The sequence below is a fragment of the Marmota monax genome, unplaced genomic scaffold, assembly GCF_021218885.2.
Source record: "Marmota monax isolate L192 unplaced genomic scaffold, Marmota_monax_Labrador192_F-V1.1 WCK01_AAM20220418_F8-fsc00024, whole genome shotgun sequence".
Lineage (NCBI taxonomy): Eukaryota > Metazoa > Chordata > Mammalia > Rodentia > Sciuridae > Marmota > Marmota monax.
Window position 1 is genome coordinate 25,625,380 of NW_026695224.1, and position 21,447 is coordinate 25,646,826.

Below are 21,447 nucleotides of genomic sequence, written 5' to 3' on the forward strand. Positions count from 1 at the left end.
CAAAACAGAGCTGGTGACCATGTGAAAATGTGGGGAATCCGAGCCTGCAGATGGGAGAAGCTATTTTAGCTCCCTGAGGTATCTGGATCAGAGTGAGGGAGGAGCTTCTGAGGAGACAGTCTCTCTTGAAGTCCTACCCTAGGTAGGCTGGCTGATTGCCTTCCTGAATCTCTATTTACAGATGCAAAGGAAATCTAGGGGATTTTACCTTACTTCCCATCCTACCTATAAAATTAGTTCAGGTGGGTGGCTAAAACCTTGAAGTTAAAAACACAAATTATCTAAATATGCATACAAGATGGGAACAGAGGGTCAGAAAAGAATTATTTCCTCTAATTTGAGGACTTCAAGTAGAAAGTTAAAAATAAAAATTACAAACACTTGATGTCTGCAGCTATCAAGGGCTACTTATGAACCTGTAGGTTTTCTTCTTTTTGCATCCCTGATCTCCATCAAGGTTTGTCTCATTTTGTAAGACAAAATTCACACATTAAATAAGCAGATTGACTCATATAGAGAGCTTTTTCCTCATAAGCTCAGATTATGTTTTTTTTCAGTTTATACTTTAATATGCATGTCACATATTCAAGAAAATCTTTCTTTGTGTGTGTGGTAGTAGGGTTTGGAGCCAGGGCCTCATGTAAGCACTGTACCATTGGGCTACAAACTCAGCGCCCCCCCCCCCCTTTTTTTTTATTTTGAGACTAAGTCTAAGTCTTGGCTAAGTTGCTGGCCTTGAACTTGCAGTTCTCCTGCCTCAGCCTCCCAAGTAGCTGGGATCAAAGGCATACGCCACCATGCTAGGCAAAAGTTTGTTTTTTGTTCAATCAACTATCTCTTTTTTCAGCTAATCTGATTATTCCATTTTAATTGATCTCTTCCCTCCTTGTTGCTTTGTATTACCCTCTAACCCTAGCCAGGCCCCCTAGTTTCCTCTGGTTTTGTGATTTCTGTGGAAAAGGCAGAAGCCCATGTAGAAATAATCAAGCCAGGTGTTTTTACGTAGCCATTTTGTCTTCCAGAGTATGCACCAGAACTATTTTGATCCAGAAATATAGTTCCTGACTTTAGCAGTTTGGGTTTGGAAAAGGAAAGTAAAGGAAAAGAAAGTAAAGTAAAGGAAAAGAAAGTAAAGTAAAGGAAAAGTAAAGTAAAGAAAAGGAAAGTAACCACTGTTGTGAGAGTTGGGGTACTCTCAGGACTCTCGTTCTGGAAGTACAGTTGTAGTGAGGGATGGACCCCTGGGAGAAGCTGATGCTACTTTGCTTTCCTGGTGACCTGGCTGTTCAGCCTGTTTTGTTGATCCTCAGTAGCTCAAGGGCAAGCTGTGCACTGCCTATTTTCCTTCTAAGATCAGATCCTGGGCAGATTCCCCCATAAGTCCTATGAGGCAGAGGGGACAAGGGATGGGAGTGTCACATCATGAAAGAGAACATTATGTGGGCTTCTGAGGCCTCATCCTGGGTTTTCAACCTTTATTCTGGTCTCAGACACCTCTAATAAAGGGTCTAAGAAATTGGTTTTTTACCTTAAGCAGCAATTTAATAATTTTGTGGACAGATAATACAATAATTTCCCCCTAGCTTCAGGGGTTTTGTTGCAAGATCCCCATGGATGCCTGAAAAAGCAGATAAGTAACCAAATTCTGTATATGCAGGGTTTCCCCATACGCCCTATACAATGTTGCCATGTAATACCAGAATTAATCTGTCCTTTCATGTTTTATGCCTTGGTGTCTTCTTTGCATTACTAGTCTTAGGCTTCAGAGCCTTTAGTAAGTAAAATAGGAGTTATTTGAAAACAAGCACTGGTGATCTGATTACCAAGACCTAATGGGCAGGTAGCTGATATGGCATGGATACATGGATATGATGGACAAAGGGATGTTTCACATCTCTGGTGGAATGGAGCATAATGGTGTGAGATTTCATCATCCTGCTAGAACTGAGCACAGTTTAAAACTTATTAATTGTTTATTTATGAACTTCAATATTCTTGGACTGTGGTTGAATCCAGCTAACTGAAATTATAGAAAGGGAAATCATGGGTAAGGAGTGATAGTTGGGTTAGTGCTTTGTGCTTCTGTAACCATTTCCTCCAGTTTAGTCTGTGATGGCATTACTGATTTCTCTCCTGATATTAATTCCTCTGAGAAATTGACCTTACTTATTCTATTAAAAAAAATTAGTTCTAGATAGACATAATACTTTCATTTTGTTTGTTCATTTTTTTGTAGTTGTAGATGGACAGAATGCCTTTTTAAAATTTTTTATTTTATTTTTTTATGTAGTGCTAAGGATCGGACTTAGTGCCTCACGCACGCTAGGCAAGTGCTTTGCAGTGAGCTACAGCCCTAGCCCATATTTATTTATTTTTATGTGGTGCTGAGGATTGAACCCAGTGCCTCACACATGTTAGGCAAGCGCTTTGCCACTGAGCTACAATTGCAACCCTGGCCTTACCTATTCTTTTTTTTTTTTTTTTTTTTTTAAATATTTATTTATTTTTTTAGTTCTCGGTGGACACAACATCTTTGTTTGTATGTGGTGCTGAGGATCGAACCCGGGCCGCACGCATGACAGGCGAGCGCGCTACCGCTTGAGCCACATCCCCAGCCCCCTTACCTATTCTTATGGAGCATGGAATTGTTAGGAATATAGGACTTGCTTCATGGTGCCATGTGCTTTGGCCATCACTGCCCCCATCAGTGAGATGATCATAGACCTCCTTGTCTTGCATATAGCCTTCATATTGGTCAAGTCCAAATGAGAGTCTAGCAGTCTTCCTGGTCTTGTCTCTTAAATAGCTTCTTGTTTTAGAGTGTAATTATATCTTGATGAACCTATTATTGAAATTAGCTTCCCAGAGCAAACGCAGAAGGAGACCGTTGTAATAGGCAGATTAGGTGGACAGACATATTTGTAGAGAGATGACTTCCTTCTCCCAACAAGCAGGTTTGAGCATTGACCCATGCTGCATTAATGCAGTAAGTGAATTGAGAAGTGTGGGAACATCATTTAGACTTTCCCGCTTGATCCCATCTTAATGCTTTTCTAGGGAAACAAACACAGGAAACAAAGTACCAATACTGGCTTACTAGAATTTAGAACTCCTCCTTTAGTGTGTGTCTACTCTGTATTTCTAGTTCTCCACATACGATTTAGTCTTGCCTTCTTGTGGCAGAACCAGGGCCCTAAGTTAAGTTAATATTATGAAGAACTTGGCCTCCACCACTTTCCATGTTACTCAGGCACAGGCATATTCTGTCATCATACACGAGATTGTCATGCTAGGCACTGATCATACCCCTGGGAAAGAAACATTTTCCTTTGCTCTGCTGGGGTTCAGAAAATATACTCCCAGTCTACGGCCATACCACCCTGAACGTGCCTGATCTCGTCTGATCTCGGAAGCTAAGCAGGGTCGGGCCTGGTTAGTACTTGGATGGGAGAAAATATATTCCCAATAAATGGTGCTTTGGTATGCTGATTATTTCAAACCAAAGGAATTTAGAAAGCAATAAATGAGGGGCTTTCTCCAAAAAAAGGTGATTAAAGGAAGTTCTTCCAGTAGAAATGGAATTGTTACAGGTCCCCTTCTTGATGTCTCACTCAAGATAACTCAACAGGAAAAGGAGACCAGAGATCTGACACTGCGTCACAACTAACCATCTATTCTAATGAGGCCATTACCTGAGATACTGTATTTGCACAAGACAGCTTTTACCCTCCTATGACCTGTGCTCCCCTGGAGGTGACAGGCCCCTATTCCTTTACTATTTTCACCTCCCCCAGGAATCCCATGCCTATGGGGTGACAGCCAGCATTTCGTTGATGGGGGGGGGGGGGCATTGTACTTCTTCTTGCCAAGGAGGCTGTAAGTCACCTGAAATATTAAAGTCTAGAAAAATTAGTGAAGAACAAAAGAGTCTGAAATATATTTTTAAAAATGGAGCCCTGATAGGTTTAGTCCACACAGGAATTGGAACTAGACAAAGGAAAGATGGCACCAACAGTTTATTTAAAGGGGATGAAACAAAGGCAGGGATAAGGTTTCAAAGGCGGAGTCTTGCTTCCAGGATGTCTTGCAGTCAGCAGATTGATTGGCATCTTGGCAGGTCTACCCATCTCAGGTGCTGTGTGGGACATGGCAGAGCAGAATAGGAATTCACAATGTCTCTGAGCAGTCCTACACAGAGGAAATGTCCACTGAAAGTTCCCAGACACCAGATGTTATTATTCACTAGGCTACGATGCGCAGTGGCCCACAAGCAGTCCATAGATGGCTTATGATATGTGCCTCTACTTCTTTCTGGAGCTCAAGGTGCTCCTTAAGCTCAACCATTTGGCCCTTCTTGGGAGATTCCTTTTTGTGATTCCCATGCAGCACTTACACATTAATAAAGTTGTATGAGTTTTCTCCTATTATACTATCTGCTGCCAATTCATTTCTCAGACTTAAATATCAAACTTCCAGAAGCTCTTTCATCCCTATAGCCCACAAAACCAAGGCATTGTGGGCATATCAGCTGTCATCCTGAAGGAAGAAACTCCTTCCTGCCAGTCCACAGAACCTCACTAATGCAGGTGTAAGAATGCTGTCCCATAACCTCAGGACCCTACCCAGCTCTCCAAGTGGAAGGAACTTTGATTTTATAGATGAAAAATAGCATTAAGCACATAGTCTTGTGGGAGTAATTATTATCTATTTCTAACTAAAATTAATTTCCTTGGGTAAGCCATCCCTTGAAAGGACCAGAGTGCCTCTTGTACCACAAACTCTAAGGGAAACAAGTATGTTTTTGATCTGGTATTTCCTAAGACATTTGCTGGACAGGCCATCCCCAATTTGTTCAGATTTTATGAGCAATTTCTTTGCTGAGCAGGCAGGTTATATTTATATGTAATCAAGAAGATTTTCTATTAGAGGAAATTCTGAAGTCTATAATCATCTTAACTTTTTGCAAGGGGCAGTCTTAGGGATTGGACCCAGGGACACACTGCCACTGAGCCACACCCCCGGCCCTTTTTATTTTGAGACAAGATCTTGCTCAGTTGCCCAGGCTAGCCTCAAACTTGCTGCCCTCCTTCCTCAGCCTCCCAAGTAGCAGGAATTACAAGCCTGCACACTGTGACTGGCTCGTTTTAACTACTAATAGTTGATGGTTAATTTTGCAGGTCCCTTTCCCAAAATCACTCCAGACCTCCCTTTTTGTTTGGTTGAAACTGAAGCATTCATAAAGTGAAATGGAACCTCAAGAGGCAAGGATCTAAGGAAGTTGACCTGTGAAAGGATCCATCTCATTCTGTAAATCCCATCCTGCAAGCCAAGTGACTGCATGTTCCATCACATTTTCATCAGGCCACTCTGGCCAGAGGCCCCTGGAAAGGTTGAGGTGGAGTCAAGGATTCTGTCATTTTCAAAGGCAGTAGTCTCATAAGCTTTGGTGTTGTAGCCAGAACAGGTTTGAAAGTCAAGTATGTAATTCTGTCTGGTGTTGGTGTTTACCTTTCTTGATTGAAGAGTAAGTAAAATCTGGTGTTATTCTTCTTTGACCAGAGATATTGAAGTTCACAAATAGTGTAGTGTGGGAGGACAAATCTTCATTTTATAATGAGTCCCACAACATATCTGGTGGGAAAGACTTTTAGTGCCATGGGATTCCTTCCACTATACATTCAGTGCTGCATCTTGTCATTCAGTTCTCTGGGTATCTGGAACTCCAGATTTAGGCTGCTGCTTATGATAGCTTTTCTCTTTTCAGAAAAATGCTATTGCATTTTCTTTCAGATTTGTTCAGAATTTCCTGGGGGGTTTCCCCTCTTTTGGAGTCTAATAGCTCCAGGACTTCTTAGAGTCTTTCCACCTTCCATCCTCTTCCTTCTCCCTTGCCCTGCTCCCTTGAGTCCAGTGTAATTCAAATGCATGTCTTGTGCTATTCATGCCTAACAGATTTCTGATCAAAATGGAATACACTGAGATTACTGCAATACAAATATAGATGGCAACAGAATTTTGTTTTCTTTCTTTCTTTTTTAATGTTTAACCAGCAACTTGATGTGTGTGTGTGTGTGTGTGTGTTTAGTTTTAGGTGAACACAATATCTTTATGTGGTGCTGAGGATTGAACCCAGTGCCTCAGGCATGCTAGGAGAGCACTCTATCATTGAGCCTCAGCCCCAGCCCAAGTTTTGTTTTCTTGTTTGCTCTGCAAGAATCATAGGTTTGAGCAACACCTGGAGGGTTTTTTTTTTTTTTTTAATGAATTAATTTGGTCCTGGATTGAGAATTGCTTAATGAAGAAAAGCTTCTTAAGTTCGGAGGTTAAACAGCCTTCCCTTAGCAGGACAGGAGAAGGACCAGATTCTTTCTGTTCTGTCATGTGCTTTCTCTGGATCCCTTTCACTTTTGAATCCAAAGACAGGCTCTAGTTTTACAGGTGAAAATTAAAACTTCATAAACAAATGAGACATTCCTTTTTCCTGACCTCAGGGTTGTCACCAGCAGCTGCTTTGCAAGAAAGGTAGTGAAATTGATTCTCTCTGTCTGCTTTATCTGTACATGGTAGTCTATGTATGGAGAAGTGTAGGGCCAGGGCCATTGCAAAGCCCCTCAACAAACAGGGACCTGAGAGAAGACCTTTATTCTGCCTCTTCTCATCCTACAAACATTCTAATGTGCAAGCTCCCCGCTACCTTACCCCACTCCCCCCACCTCCCCATTAGATCTGATATTAGCCTACTACATCCCCATTAGGTGAGCTATTCTCATCCATGATGTGCAACTTTTTCTTTTTTTTTGGCTTTCAGTAGCTTTGTTTGCAAGGGACACTTTGAAAGAACACAAGAGTTGACAGTTAAGTCCATGGATTATTACCCCAAAACTGCTGGCCCTGCATTACTGCAGGCAGCAGGAACTGAGGGGAAAGAGAATGACCAAGGCCTCCCAGAAGAGTGAGAGAAATGGGAAATGATTACCATAGTAGGGTAAGAGGAATCAGACCCTTTCTGAACAGTGGGTATCTCAGCTCTTCATGTGAATACTTGAGCAGGAGTGAGCAGCAAATCTCAACACATTGCTTTGGGAAGAGTTGTTTGAATTGATTTTGGTAAGCCAATCCCAGGGGAAACTAAGAGATCAGGTGGTACGGTTGATGGTAGTACTTAATGCCTACACTGCTGGTTGGATCCAGGCGGTTGTTCCACAATCTCTGGTCCTTTCCCTCACCTCTTTAAATAAATCAGGTCTCATGGCATAAGAGATGTTCTGGATCTTCTGTAGGCCTTAGTTGAGAATGTTTGACTACATTGGTTTCCTTTGGGCTGTTTCTGAGCTATGCCAAATGTTTTCCATGCAAGGGGCTGCCATCAGCTGAGATTTTCCTATTTGAATATAAATGACTAGACTGTGGCCTTGATCTCTTCAATGTGTGAGTGGTGGAGGAAGCTCTGTTAGTGTCCCAAACCTCCTTGCCTACTGAATGAACTATTTCAGATAGACATTAGGACTACTCACAGACACTGCTGCTACCCTTCCCTGTGTTGCAGGCTTGGCACCAAGTAGCTGCAGAATTTCAGAAAGAATAGCATAATACATCAAGATCAAGCATAATAAATCTCTGATACTGTGGGGGTATCAGAGAAAACTACGGCCTTTTTGTTTGTTTGTGGTGAAATGGCTCAGATCTCCTAGGAACCAGTTTTTATGCCATCAAAAGACTTCAGTCTCTTAAAGTTTGCTCTCAGGTCTTATTTGATCCTTCCATTTCTAATGTGAGCAGAGAAGTATTTGGAGCCAAAAGTTTGAGGGTTTTCTTCTACCTGTAATGGTTGGAAATTGCATGAATCAATTTCAAAGAGGACTGGAGGTCTTAAGCTGATGAATTTGGTCCCGCTCCTCTCTCCTTTAGGCTGGCCTTGTTTGTTTTGATCTTTGGAAGACGTATTCTTTGTGTTCCCTTGTTCCTTCATCTCATTTCTCCCTTTATTCTTTTGCATTTACAAAGTTAGGGAACTAGACAGTTTGGGTTAGGGTTATATGACTAGACATCTTGGTTTGATTATTTGGTACAGACCAAAGTATGAGGCTCCTCTCTCTATTGTAGAAAACGTGGAAGAACTTCAACTTACTTTCACCAGACCAAAGTGATATGGCAGTCCCCTTTGCCTGTAGCAGGGGTGAGGAATTACATTTGTCTATACATTTGAGCTCGAGCACCATGAAATTTACCCTAGCATGCCAGACTCAGGAAGCCCTAGCATTTGGAGGATTCGATAACCCTGGCTTTTGATCTTGGTTGGACCATGAGTTTGAGGAAAGGCTTTTGAGGGCATCTCCTCATTTCTCCTCTATGCTTTGAGGGTACTGAGTTTCTTAACTGTGTGAAGAGAGGCTAAAAAATGAGGAGTAAAGATCTCAATAATGCCACCCACGTGACTTCTTTCAGGGGGCGCTGATGAATTTAGACCCTGCAGTGTAGATCTGTTACTCTTCCTGGCAATTTCATGATGTGATTTTTTTGTGTGTGTGTGAAATAGCTTAGTCAGAAGTCACTCAGGGAAGAAGACATTAAAAGTATAGCTCTTCTCAATTGATCTGTACACTCTAGTATAACTACAACTCCGCCAGTGTTCTTCACAGAATTCATCTTCTTGCCACCAGCCAGGAGGCAGCTGCTGTGTGTCAGCTTCTGACCTGGCTGAGGCCTTTTACTGACAATTGGCCTCAGTGTAGTAGTGCTGGGAGAAGTTCCCTTCCCTAGGGCCTGCTGCTGAGAAGATGGAATATTCTGGTTTGTATCGTGTTTCCCTCAAATTAATCTCAGAGCAATGTAAAATTAGGTTACACTTTTGACTTGACAGAGTGTCAACGAGAAAATATCTATTCTTGCTGAAAATTCTTGCTGTTATGCTGTATTAAAAAGTCTAAACAAACGACTGTTTAATAACTTCAAAAGATTTCAAAGAGTTTAAAGAACTCACTTTGACAAACCTGTTCTAGCTCATTTGTAATAACATGATTAGAACCTCTGTGTTTAAAGGCATCAGAGGTATACCTTGGAGTGTCTCCCAGGACAGCATAACCCACATCCCTGGGAGGTCAAAATGTCAGAGCCAGCACCTCTCCACAGCACCAGCCTCTTGGGGTGCTGAAAGCAACTGAGAACTTTCCATCTTCAGTGGCTTGGGGTCTGACATTTTGCTAAAGTTGAGAACTGTGAAGTGAGATGAATTGTTTATCAGAAAGTCAATTAAAAGGGTTGAGTGACAGTGTGAACACAGAGCCAGTCTTGACATTTCTACAGCAGTTTTGGCCATGTGTCCCTGAGTTTACTTCACTTTGTCATCTTCATATTAGCAGTGGTAGGGCACCCAGGATAAGCTGGGACACCCGATATCAGTCCCCCTTGGCACCTATGGCAAGATGACTGTTACTGCTGTTCTTTAATCTCTTTGTGAGAATGTCTGTGCTCCTGGCCACTGTAATAATGGAGGTGAAGTGTGGGTGGCAGGAGAGCAGCACTGGGTCCTAAGAGAGGGGTCCAGAGGGCCTGGCTGCACCCAGCACAGAGGAGGAATGAAGAGGAATCTTATGGGATTAACAGTCTACATGTGTTAAAAGACAATTCTGGGCTAGAGTTGTGGCTCAGTGGTAGAGCGCTTGCCTAGCACATGTGAGGCACTGGGTTTTATCCTCAGCACCACATAAAAATAAATAAATAAATTAAAGGTATGTGTCCATCTACAACTAAAACGAAAATATTAAAAAAAATTTCAAGATGTCCTGAATTTAATTACAAGCTCTGGAGGGGGGGGGAACAAGATAAGGAAAGTTAATCAATTAACAACTACTGGCCAAAACCAATACAAGACTGTTCCACATCCCTGAATGTATGATGACACCTTGTCTTAAAACCCTGGCAGACTGACCCTAGGCGCCATTCTGGGGGATTGAATAAAAAGGCACTTAAACACCGAGGCACATCACCAGCCCTATCTATCTATCTGTCTATCTATCTATCTATCTATCTATCTATCTATCTAATTTGTGAGGCAGAGTCTAAATTGCTTAGGACATCACTAGTTTGCTGAGGCAGGAGGATTATGAATTCGAGACCAGTGTCAGAAACAATCAAACTTCGCAAACTGCATCACTGGACACCGAAAACTACTAGCATGTTGTCTGCCATAATCCCTTCATTCATTTTTTTTGAGAGAAGAGAAGAGAGAGAGAGAGAGAATTTTTTAATATTTATTTTTTCAGTTTTTTGTGGACACAACATCTTTATTTTTTATTTTTATATGGTGCTGAGGATCGAATCCAGTGCCCCACACTTGCCAGGTGAGTGTGTTACTGCTTGAGCCACATCCCCAGGCCCCTTCATTCATTTTTAAATGAAATATTACCATATGGTTTTTTGAAGCTATATAATGCGCACACTCATTCACGGCAAATGCTAAACACTGTTGTGAATTCTGTAGCGGGGTGGGGGTCAGAGGAATAAGGTGGAAGTAAAACCAGGCAAAACCCAGCTGTCTGACTGGAACTGGCCTTCCTTCCATTCCAATCCAGGCTGAAATCTGCTCACCTCCAGAATGTGTCTAACCCCCTAAATCCACTGTCTAGACCTCACTGAAAGCTCTCCTTGCTATCAGGGCGGGAGAACTGCGCCAGTGCTTCCACAGAGCAGAGTTCCAGCTTGCTCCTGGGTGGAGTAGTAGAAAAGGGACCAAACAAGGAGCTGAGGGCATGCACATTCTCATCTAGAGTCTGTCCCTAACAACTCATGTGACTCCGAACAGATCTTTAGCCCTTGTCTCCATTTTTCACCTGTAAAGTGAGAAGAATGCCTTATGCCTCTAATTTTCCTTCCAGTTTTAAGGCTTAAGATTCAAAGTTAGGAATTGTGGTATTTCTCTCTTGGTGTGGGTCCTCTCAAAGGGAAGTTTACCAAAGATCCTTGGGTTGACCTTCCCTTGCACTTGGGTCATTGGTTTAACAAAGGACCCACTCTTAGCAGAGAAAGAATGAGAACGGAGAAAACTCCAGACATAGAGTAGTCCCTGCCTTTGTCCAACAGTTGAAGGAAGGAAATTAGCTTCCTGGGTTGGCTATGACTTCCCTGTGTGCATCTGTCTCCTTCTGGCTAGATGTGTCTAGAAAAGGATTGGAGCTGGTCTCCTGGCTTAGGACTTTTGTTAAAATGCAGAACTCCCAGTATTTCTTAATAGTTCTTGTGTATTTCTAGATTACTCAAGGAATGTAGCATTACTATTCCTAGAAACTTCTCCCCTACCTCCATTAACTAATATTTGAGGGCCTGGTTTTATTTTGTTTATACCAGGGATTGAATCCAAGGGGTGCTTATCCGCTGAGCCACATCCTCAGCTCTTATATTTTGAGACATGGTGTCGCCAAGTCACTGAGACTGGCTTTGAACTTGAGATCCTCCTGCCTCAGTCTCCTGAGCTGCTAGGATTACAGATGTATGCCAGTGTGCCCAGCAGAGGGCCTGATTTTAAACCAAAACTCAATTGTGGTACCCTTGATTGAAAACAAGGAACAAGTCTAAGTTTTGGTTTGTTTTATTCATGTCTTTATTTATTTATTTATTTATTTATTTATTTTTTATGTGATGTTGAGGGTTGAACTCAGAGCCTCACGCATGAGGCAAGTGCTCTACTACTGAGCTACAACTCCCGCCCCTCCTCTGTACATTTCTGTCCCTGTTGTCCTAAGGTCAGTCTGCTTGGTTGGGGTTCAGTCTCTCAGAGCTGTCCTAACTTCACTTCCCTGTGCCTTGATTTCCTCATCTGGAAAAGAGATGTTCAGATTTAATGCAGTAACACAGATAAAGCACCCAGAACCAGCCTGGCACATAGGAGCGACTCTAGAGATGTGACTGCTTCTTACATTTTTCTTCCCACTGCTTTACTCCTCCCCTCCCACTGTCCTCCTGGGTGGATGGAAAAACTAAATGAGCAGCAGACTCAGAGCTGCTGTGGAGAGAGAACAGAGAGATTTTCTGGCTGCTCTCGGCTATTCTTGCAATTCTTGGCACCCCACGAGTCTTGCATTGGTGAGAGCCAAAGAGGCTTTTTGGAAGGATTGAGTGCCCAGCCTGGCCCAGCTCAGTGTGCAAGCTCCCTGGGCAACACGTGTGCTGTCTGGCTGTGCCCTTCAGAGAGCCCAGCAAAAAGTGGGCACTGGGTTGCAGACCTGGTTGTATGGGAATGCAGAGTTCACCTAACTCAGACTGATAGAACATGGGACCAAGCAGGTGTATCTCACTCATCTGTCTCACTGGACACCAAACATGTTCCTGTGGCCCTCACTCAGTGTTCTTGTGCTCTCCAGTAAGGAAAAGGAATGGCTTTCACTGAGTGAGAAATTACCAATCCTCTTACCTTGGTAATTGTATTACATTTGATGATGTAGATAGCTAGAGCTGAAAACAGGGAAGGGGAGAGCAAAGATAATAAGAAAGCCTGGGGGACACTGTTCACTTCTCAATCTAGTGCATCCTGCCAGCTGAGACACTGGGCTGCTCCTGCAGCCATGGCTCCTGTGCTAGAGCCAGTGGGACAGCCTGACATGCTACAGGGTGGGCATCGGTGTTAGCAGTTCCCTTAGGTAGAGATTTCCCTAGATTACTACTACTCACAGCAGACTCTCTCACTGTCTTCCCTAGAGCCATGTGTCCTGGCTCAGACTGTTTTGGTTATTGTCTTCTTAGTAGCAGACCCAACCATTATGACTTTTAGCTAAGATATCAATTATCCTGAAGATGCTTAGGGTTGAGATTAGGGAGTGCAGGAGTTGGGGGAGGAATGATTTTTTTTAGCTGTGTAATTATGAAGGTAACTGGAGTTCATTATCACAAAATGAAGCAGCATAGAGCATCTAAAATAAAAAGTCATGTCCCTTCTTCCACTGTAGTCTCCCTTCCTGAAGGTGATTAGGTAGCCCCAAAAGGCAATGTGGGTCTGTCTTTGAAAGCATTTCCTTGCTTATGCTCATGCAAGCATGTATGAGTTTCTTTGTTTTCTCAGGGTGTCTCACTCTCTGTGGTGTTCTGCAGCTTGCATTTGTGGTGTGGTAATTCAACATGTGGACAAATTAGTGTACAGAAGTTTTACCAACTTTTTTTTTTTTGGAATGTGGGGATGCTACTTAATAGTTTGTCATATAGACATTCCACCAATTTTGGTTTTTGGGGGTAGGAGTAACAGGGATTGAACTCGGGGGCCCTCAACCACTGAACCACATCCTTAGCCCTATTTTGTATTTTATTAGAGTCAGAGTCTCACTGAGTTACTTAACACTTTGCTAAATTCTTGAGTCTGGCTTCAAACTCATAATCCTCCTACCTCCACCTCCCGACTACTGGGTTTACAGGCCGCCCAGCCCCACCAATTATTAATGAAAGCGTTGTTAGTCTTGGGACAAGGCAACTATTTGAAAGTTTATATAAGAAAGCCATCAGGTGACTATCCTTCAGCCTCCTCCCTGCAGCGATTAGGAGGCCAGGTCTCCAGAGGCCTGAGTGGAAGGGGGAGGAGATACCAAACTACAGGGAGGAGGGTCAGCTGGACATCTCTCTACTTCTGGTGAGGCTTATTGGGTTCCAGAAGTTCAAAGGTAGAGACCAGAGTTTGAGGGATTCTTTGTTTGAAGGGGAACATTACAAAGAAAAGTCCTGTAGATACAAATGTTTGATCATGAATGAAAAAGATTCCTAATACTTTTATTACAAAAATCCAAAATGGATCATTCAACCAATACAATAGTGCATTGAATAAGGACAAACACATCACATCAATTACTATTTTCCCCCAAAACATAAGGACGATGCAATACTGGAAACCCTGTATATAACATCATTAGCCCAAGGAGGTAAAAATATCATTATTTCAATTGATTGATTCAAAAAACAGATTCAATGAATTCAATACCATTTTATGTTTAAAATTCTCAATAAAATAATAATAAGGGGAAACACACTGGATTAAAGGGAAACACACTGGATATATATATCCTAAACCAAGCTTTATATTTAATGGAAGAACTTACTTTTATGAAACATAGCAGTGGAGGTACTGACCATTAGGTTAAAGAAAGAAAAAGTAAAGGTGAGAATTAAAAAGGATGACATAAAACTTTTTCTTTCTCTTTTCTTTTTCCTTTTTTGCTGGAGAGAAGGCTGTGGTACTGGAAATTAAACCCAAGGCTTTGCAAATGCTAGGCAAGTGCCCTACCACTGAGCTACATCTCCAGCCCTGTTTTATTTTTTGTTTTGAGACAGGGCCTCACTAAGTTGCTGAGGCTAGACTCAAACTTTTGATCTTCCTGCCTCCCAAGTAGGTGGGATTATAGGTGTGGGTCACTGCACCCAGCAGTACTTTTTGTTTTCATATGTTATAGTCAGATACAAGATATATCTATCAAATCAAGTTGCATTTATCTATGCCTGCAATAATCAACTAGAAAACAAGAAATAAAATAATAGCAAAAGGCACTATAAAGTTTCTGATATTAAGTTAAACAAAAATATGCAGAACCTATATGAAATCTAAATAAATGGCCTGACATTCTGTATTCTTGCGTGAGATCAAGTATTGTAAAGATTTTAATCTTCCTTCCATGCAGATTTATAAATTTGGTGCTATTTCAATAACTATGAAGTAACAAATATTTTCTACTTAATAATTTAAACCAACAATAATAATTATCTCTCAATTTTTGTAAGCCAGGAATTTGGAAATAGCTCCCCTGGGCATTTTTTGGCTTTTGAAGCCTTTCATGAGATTGCAGTCATATGGGAGTTATGGCTGTCACCATCTCAAAGACTTTTTCACTTACATGACTCGTGCTCAGCCCTGGGGGCTCTTCTGGTATCTCTGTTTCTGTGTAAGTTTTTCATGTGATATCTCCAGTACAGTTCCTTCAAGTAGCTGCACTTAGACTTATTACCTTTCAGGGATCCCAGGACTGATGTCCCCAAGAAAACCAGGTGGAAGTTGCTTTGCTTTTTTGCACTCACCTTGGAAGTCACACAGAATCACCTCTCCCCTGTTCTGGTTGAGAGAGGTACAAAGATCACTCTAGGGAGAAGAGATCATAAAGTCCATCTCTTTTTGGCGGGTGGTGCAGGTATTAGGGATTGAACTCAACCACTGAGCCACATCCTCAGCCCTATTTCATATTTTATTTAGAGACAGTATCTCACTGAGATGCTTGGTGTCTCACCGTTGCTGAGGCTGGCTTTGAACTTGTAATCCTCCTGTCTCAGCCTCCCAAGCTGCTGTATTACAGACATGTGCCACTGTGCCTGACCAGAGCCCATCTCTTGATAGAGAAATACTGGTGTCACATTTCAAGGAGGTCATGTGGGATGAGATAGATATTGATATAGCTGTCTTTGGGAAATAACAGTGTGCTTTAAGTTCAATTCCCTTCAGAATTCTAATTTTTTTAAGAACTTTTATTTTTAAATGTATTTGAATTAACTAGGTCATCCTTTAGAGAAAAGAGAAAAGGGGGTCTTTTGCACTGGTATGTGGCATGTTATAAGCTGGCAAACCATGATGTCAACACCAGAGTGGTAGCTGCAGGAACAAGTAGTGGACAAATGAAACGGAATAAAGAGCTTACACATGTGTTCATGTGGGAACTGAATGCATTATAAAGAGTACCAGAAACCAGTGGAAAAGGATGGATTGCTTAGTAGACAATTGGGAGAATTGACTTATTAGATGGAAAAACATAACCAGGATCTCACACGATGGTAGACTCTATCTAGAAGGGTGAAAGACCTAAATGAGAATGGTAATATTGTAAAATTAATTCCATATCCACCGTCCCTTATTTACAAATCTGAAATCCAGAAAGTTCTTGAAAAGCGTGTTCATTTTCAAAACTCAAATGGTAGCAAACTTGAGCTGAGGTGAGGCGTCTTAATGTAATATCCCTTTTAATGTAAATATCATAACACTCTATAATTTTTTTGGAAAAAGTGTTATTATAAGAACTTAGAAATATTTCAGAAAAAATCTTAAAAATAGGATAATGGATACCCATATATCCATCACTTGAATTAAACACTTACTGACATTTTGCTATATGTTTATGTACATGTGTATGTATGTGGTTGTGTGTGCTTCTTGTTTATGTTGAACCATTTGAAATAAGTTGCAAACATTGTGCCACTCTGTATCTATTGCTACTTGCATATAGCTATTTCATCAGAAAAAAGGATGTTTCCAGGGCTGGGGCTGGGCTCAGTTGGTAGAGTGCTTACCTAGCATTTGTGAGCCAAGGGTTCGATTCTCAGCACCACATATAAATAAATAAATAAAGGTCAATCAATAAATAAAAAATATTTTTAAAAAATATTTCCAACAGAATCACAATATTAAGGTCACAATTTTTAAAATTAACTAATTCTATAATATCTAATAGTTGATTTTCAGTTTTCCCCATTATCCCCAAAATGTTTTTCCCATTCAACATGTTTAATGAACATTTTTTATTATTTATAGAACAATAATGCTTAGTGAACATTATTAAATATCTGCTATTAAAGTAAATGAAGGGCTGGGGATGTGGCTCAAGCGGTAGCGCACTCTCCTGGCATGCGCGGGGCGCTGGGTTCGATCCTCAGCACCACATAAAAATAAAAAATAAAGATATTGTGTCCACCTAACACTAAAAAATAAATATTTTTTTAAAAAAAGTAAATGAAGCCTGGCATAAATCTGTAATCCCAGTGGCTTGGGAGAATGAGATAGGAGAATTGTGAGTTCAAAGCCAGCCTCAGCAACAGTGAAGTGCTAAGCAACTCAGTGAGACCCTGTCTCTAAATAAAATACAGAGTAGGGCTGGGGATGTGGTTCAATGTTCAAGTGTTCCTGAGTTCAACCCCTGGTACCAAAAAAAAAGTAAATGAAAATTCAAAATAAAGTAGACATCCTCACTGCCCTAATGAACAATCTCATGGGCAGATGGAAACATACACAGAAAGACTTCTGAAGCAGAGCTCGGGGGTCATAGGCAGAGAACCAGTTTCTTTTCAGAGGGGGAGCTTCTGGGACAGTGCTAAATCCTATAAATATCCTAATCCTGTTCCCTCTCTGCTTAGACCTCTGAGGGAGATTTGACTTTAGGTAGACCAAAAACCAAAAATTCCTTTCTTTAGATAACATGATTGAGCCAAAATCTAGCCAATGTTCATACATTACATTTGGTTGTCTTGTTTCTTTCTTTTTTTTTTTTAATCCAGAGCACCATCCCCTACCCTACATGGGTGGGCATGCGTGCACATGCTTTTCCAAGTGACACTGCCTTCTTATAAAGACCAAACTGATTGATTTATTGACTGTCCCTTGTTCTGAATTTTCTGTTTCCTCAGAGTATCATTTACTGTGTTCTTCTATCCCCTGTATTTCTTTATAAACTGGAATTTAAGTCTAAAGCCTCAACTGTATTTCAGTTTAAGCATTTTGTGCAATAAAGATGTTGCTACGAACTTCACGTTGTATAATGAGAGGAAATATCACCAACATAGGTTATCCCATCATCAGTTCAGTTAAGTTTGATTGTTTGGTTAAGATGGTGGCTTCCAGATCTTTCCCTTGTAAAGATACAAAGTTGACTGATAGAGGACCATAAACAGTAAGAAAATGTAGGATATCTGTGTTACAAGAACAGTGAAGCACTTCTTATAACACACCCAAGGCAAACACACAGATGGCATTTAAAGCCTGGAAACTCAGAAGGAAGAAAGTATAAAAGAAGGAAATAGAGGGTCTTAAACTAAGCCTTGAGGCCATGATGAGTGGAGTTGAGAGGATGAGGAGGAAACAAAATTGGAGACAAAGGAGCAGCCAGCCAGTAAGCTAAGAGCAGAACACAGAGCGAATCAGGGGAGCCAGGTAAGACCATATGTCAAAGAGGCCGGTGTGGCGATGGCCAGACCAGTGCTACCAGGAATAACAGAAGTGTATAGCTAGGCTTAGTAGCACAGAGTCTAGCAGTGAGAACAAAAGTCTGGCTGAAGTTGGATGGGGGGAAAAGAAACGATGCAAAGAAGTGGGGGTTAGCCATCAGGGAACACAAGGGCAAGAGAAAACATTTCCTATTTGTTTGCTGATGGGAATGATCCAATAAAAGGCAAAAAATGAAAAAGTCACATACTCAAAATGTCAATCCACATTTTGCAAGCACACCTACAAACTGAAGGATGCAAATAAGAACATTGTAGTGGTCGCTTATGGAGCAGAGGGTCTCTAGGGCCAGAGAATAGGGACAGCTCTCAGGGCTGAAAGGAAACAGATGAGAAGACAAAAGACCTTGCTCAGACCAGTGTGCTAAGGCCTGCTGAATGTGATTAAACCAGTCCCTGATACCAGAGGATAAAAACAGGTGGGCAGAGAACAGCCTGACTCCTGTTACCTTGCTGTAAAACCACCAGGTAGCCAGCCCCCACCTGTGTACATGTGAGGGGAGATTAAAGTCTGCAAGGGCTCAGCACAAGGGCTTAAAATTAAGACTTACCCTTTTACAGGAAGCCCCTGGAGGATGCACTCTCTTCTAATGACAGAGTAAATTGAGAAAGGGGAAAACATGGACTCTAAGAAAGGGGATCTAGTAGCACCAGAGGAAGATACCTATGTCCTGGGTGGGTTATAAAAGATGCTGTTCTTACCTATAGGGAGCTAAGTGAATTGGAGACTGGAATGAGATGGGGAGGGAGAATTTTTCTTTTTCTTTTGTACTTTTGAATACAGCTTGATTTTCTTCTTTTTTAAATCAAAACATGAATTACTTTTGTAGTTGTAATTTTTTTTTAAAGAGAGAGAGAGAGATAATTTTTTTAATATTTATTTTTTAGTTCTCGGCGGACACAACATCTTTTGTTGGTATGTGGTGCTGAGGATTGAACCCGGGCCGCACGCATGCCAGGCAAGCGCGCTACCGCTTGAGCCACATCCCCAGCCCCTGTAGTTGTAATTTTTGTTGTTATAAAGTATCTGTGTCCTAAGTATTTATTATTTTTTTAATGGAATTTACCCAAAGGATGAAACTGGACAAGTGCCCAAATACTAATTGCTATGTTGTTTCTGATACTAAAAAAAAAAAAAAAAACTGGAAATAGCCTCAGTGTCTGTCTGTAGGAAATTAGTTAAATAAATTATATCTTCAGATAATAGCATACTATGTAACTGTTTCTTAAAAGATATGAGGGAGATTGTAATATTTCCATGGAAAGAAAGAATATTTTTAAATTTAAAAAAAAAAGCAGATTTCAAATAACAGATAAGGGTTGGGATAGCTTAGTGATAGAGTACCTGCTTAACATTCCCAAGGCATTGGATTTGGTTTCAGCACCACAAAAAAATAGTATAATAAAATAATGTAGATGACATGATCTTGCTTCCCCCGCTCCCAAACACACATCTTTTCTCTTTTGAACTGAGAGCCTACTACTGAACTATTTCCCCAGGCCTTTTTATTTTTTATTTTGAGACAGGGCCTTGCTAACTTACCCAGGTCAAATTTGCGATCCTTTTGCCTCAGTTTCCCAAGCAGCTATTGATAATAGGTATGTGCCACTGTGCCCGGCTCACTTATGTTTTTTTCAGATCAATCCCAGGGCCTTATACATGCTAGGCAAGTGCTCTACTACTGAGCTAGACCCCCAGTCCTGGTTTTTTCCCTTTTTTTTAAAGTCTTGCTATGTAAACATTTTAGTCCAGAAATATACTTTTTAAATAAAACTTTTACTACATAGGATGGGGGTACGGAATGAGTCTCAAAGTTTAGAGCTGTGGGTGCTGATGTGTGTTTCCCAAGAGAACAGTGCTGCAGGAAAGCCTTTGGCAAGAGGAAAATGACAGGCAAAATTGGTGCATATGCACACTCTACTGTTTGCTTTAGTGACTGGAGCGCTATGCCCCCTCCAGTAGGGAAAAAGCAGGGGCTCTGCCAGCCATCCAGGCTCTGAGTCTGTGTGGGCAGTTGCACTGGTGTGACCAGACCCTTTCTAGTAGACCAAGATGGGTTCTAATCCACACTGCTGTTCTTTTCCTACAGATTTTCTAGTAGATTGATTTTGCCTTTTAAAGTGAAACTCAAGTATTTGCCAACTCAAGCACTTCCAGATCCAGAGATTCTGATTTGTACTATGACCTTTTGAGTAAGTCTGTCCCGGGTATGTACGAGGGTTGTGCCTCTGGCTGCCACAGTGAGTGGAGCTGAGTGCTAGTGTCTGTACAGCAAGCTCCCTCATGACTTGTGCAGTTGTGGCTTATCCCCTTCCAGGACACAAAACATAACCACCCTAATCCAAGCTTCAGATATGGCCCTGTTGATCAATGCTAGAGAATGTACTTCCCTTTTCATCCTATATCTGTATTCTTATTTGTCTGAGCCTTTTCCCTCTTCCAAAAAGTATGCCTGAATCTACCTCATTTAGTAATTTTGGGTGCATTTAAAAAAAAGGTGAAGATTCACTTTGTCCCCTCAGCTCTCCATTTCATTTAGCAAGTGGATGGAATCAAGCTGATGCCTGAGAAGAACCACCAGTGGGTCCCAGTAAAGTTGGAAAGATGGTATTTTCTGCTGCTCTCTAGCCAGAGGTGTGAACAGAATTAATTGATTCGTGATCTTTATATATATATTTTCTTTTTTAGTTGATGGACCTTTATTTTATTCATATATTTATATGCAGTGCTGAGAATCAAACCCAGGGCCTCTCACATGCTAGGCAAGTGCTCTATCACTGAGCCACAACTCTAACCCTGATTTATGATTTTAAAGATCTTAGTTTGATGATTTTTTTACAGCTAAAAAGAAGGAGGAGAAGGAGAAAAGAAGAGCTGTTCTACACATAGACATCTACACTTTAGGAACATTATTTGTTTCAGGTTCTTTACACCCTCTTGCCCCTTCTGCTTTGTACTGTTCTTATGTTCTATGTAATTGTTCTTAGCCGCTCTTGTTGATTTCCTTCCCACAGCCATTATCTTTGCACTTCTGTTCAAGTGTGGTCCCTAAAGTGTTACCTTCCCTCAGAGCTCAGACTCAGATATATCCTTATACATTTTTGTAGACTGGGCTTATCTGGTCCCCAGGCTGCTGAATCATTTACTTCTAGTTCAGATCATTCCTCCAGGCTTCTGTTCAGTACACTAGATAAACCAGATATTTCCACTTGCATGCCTGTCTGTAACATTCCTCAAACTTAGTTTGTTCAAAACTGGACCATCATCTTTCTTGCTCCCTTTCCAGGAACCCATCCTTCTTCAAGAATTCCCATCTCCATCAAAACCATTTACCTAATTCCCTAAACCACATACTTGAACATCATTGTTAACTATATCCATATTCCCATTCCCCTTGAAGCTAATAGCAACTCCCAGAGAACAAACCATTTAAAGATCTTTTT

The 21,447-nt window shown here is 41.2% G+C and overlaps 2 protein-coding genes across 6 annotated transcripts in view; one reads left to right on the forward strand and one right to left on the reverse strand.

Annotated features, from left to right (window-relative positions):
- Positions 1–15,013, reverse strand: part of Wdr59 (WD repeat domain 59) — a 148,078-nt gene extending 133,065 nt beyond the window's left edge. The window contains exon 1 of one of the 2 annotated variants that reach the window (XM_058575922.1): positions 14,862–15,013. The gene's annotated coding sequence lies outside the window, so the exon portion shown is untranslated. The remainder of the gene's footprint in view (positions 1–14,861) is intronic. The other variant, XM_058575925.1, reaches the window with a different exon arrangement.
- The window catches only part of Znrf1 (zinc and ring finger 1), a 102,950-nt gene that overhangs the window by 44,522 nt on the left and 36,981 nt on the right, over positions 1–21,447 (forward strand). The window lies entirely within an intron of this gene.